Raw genomic sequence first — 2349 nt, forward strand, 5'->3', positions numbered from 1 at the left:
ACCATCGATCGCATATGCATCACCGGTGTGCAGCAGCGATTACCAAGCTGTAAATAATCTCAGGCACAAGGCCAAGTCTCAATGCAAAGTCAGAATGGCTAAAAGCCATGAAATCACTGAATGGCATTTTGCCATGTGCAGTACTTGTCACACCCTACCCCTCTGTAAGGCATAACATGATCCCGTAGTATACCTAATGAATTACCAACTCCGTCTACTGATAACCCATTAAATACACTACAAGGGATATTCAAAACTTTTCTTACTTCTTTTACAGTGGTGAGCACTATTTACAGGTGTTAAAACCTTTTTGAACTGAAGTGATAGAATTGACACATTTGAATTAATTGGAATTTCTGTAAAAATTTTGGCAGAGTGCCCTCTGTATTTTGGATAAAACAGTTCTTCAGAAAACCTGTAAAAAGCACTTCAATATGTATTTGCAAATCTCAACTCCAACATATTTCTCAACACAACATTTTTCTCAACTCAAATCCGCAGTGATTTTTCAAAGACTGAGATACAAGAAATATAATACAAAACTATTCAAGTAAATGAAATCTCAAATTTACATTTACAATAATTTACATTTAATTACATACCAAAATATTTTACAAGAGTTTCTATACAACTGCTCAAATAATTTACATACATATTATTACATGCATACATCAAAACCTATGTACATGGGTATACCTATGATATACCTGGAGCTGATCTGAATATATCTTCAAGGAAATTTACTTACTGCTCTATGCTCTTCTTACTGCGACGACATACAAAGCTATCGCTGAGTGGTGAACTCAGTGGTGCACAACTATAATTTAAAACATAGTACAATATACATTGACAAAATTTACAGTAAATGATTTGAAAATCTGAATACTCATCAAATTCCAAAACTCAAAATATTCATTGCCAATAATGTGAATCATTTGTATAAAATGACTTCGATCATAAAATTCAATTTATCACATCATAACTAACCCTTTAGGTAATCCCATGAAAATCAATTATACATAAGTCATAATTGAAATCACAATTCTTTACCATTCAAAAGCCATTTTGTATCTCAAAAATCATTATGTATCTCAAAAATCATACTGTATCTCAAAAATCATACTGTATCTCAAAACTCATTCTTTATCTCAAAAACCATTCTTTATCTCACTAACTATGCAAGACTAATCCGAAAGGGCCATATTCGATGTGATTCTAACTCCCTATGGTCGGGGAGGTCGAATCAGATTCTAACTCCCTATGGTCGGGGAGGTCGAATCATCGTGCCTGATACCATCACAATAATGAATCTTCCGCAAGGGCCATAACGGTAAAATAAACTTAGATCTAACCTCAAATCAGAGGAAAATCTAAGCCTGTGCACGTACCATGGTAATCAAAACACAACTAACTCCATTGTCTTCTCAACAAATGAGAGAGACGGGTAATAACCTAATCAAGCATCTATAGTGAGATATAAAACAATATCACAATCCTTTTAGTGAGCATAAATCACAATATAATTCGATTCAAAGTCTATTCCAATATCCAATAATTTTTATGCTCATCACAATTCAAATCATAAATTTGCATTTTTCCATGAAAATTACCATCACAATTCAAAACATGTTATATCACAATTTTCCAAAACATAATTTATTCAATCCATAACAATGCTTAATACTTGTGGAAATACCATTTCACAAAGCAAAATTCATACATACTATAACAATTTCAATAATCATTGAATTAAATCCAATGCCTGTTAAACATGGTTCATAAGAAAATATGTCATTTAATCACATAAAATATTCAGAACAAAATCAGTTAAAAACTAGTTGTGCACAAACCTCTGATGACTATCTCCTGGTCTGGACTCAGTGTTTCCTTCCCTGTTCCTGAGTCTTTGGTAACTGAGAAACACAATTTAAAGTGTTTCAGTACTAAATTAAATTGTCTCTAACGATAATGTGTCGATAATTAATTCACTGAATACCTTTATTTGTTTAATCAACCCATATATCGACCCTCGATGTGTTTTAGGTAAATTAGGTTTTAGTGTCATTAATATGTCACATTCGATAGGGTTTTAGGGTTGGTACGTGTTACCAAACTCAATTCTATGTATATTGCGTTTTCTTGCATTTCATTGTAAATTGCTGGATTTCGGGATACTAGTTTGACCTAGCCGGACGGCCTAGTTCCCTCGGTTTTCGGGTTTCGGTCAAAACTACAAACTTGTAGATCTATGTCTTATTGCACGCGGGGCAAAATTTCAGGTCAATCCGAGTTAAGTAGACCAAGTTATGGTCATTACACTATTGCTGGTCAAATGGCATCACATTAAGT

The sequence above is a fragment of the Hevea brasiliensis genome, chromosome 2 (assembly GCF_030052815.1).
Source record: "Hevea brasiliensis isolate MT/VB/25A 57/8 chromosome 2, ASM3005281v1, whole genome shotgun sequence".
In the NCBI taxonomy this organism is placed as follows: Eukaryota; Viridiplantae; Streptophyta; class Magnoliopsida; order Malpighiales; family Euphorbiaceae; genus Hevea; species Hevea brasiliensis.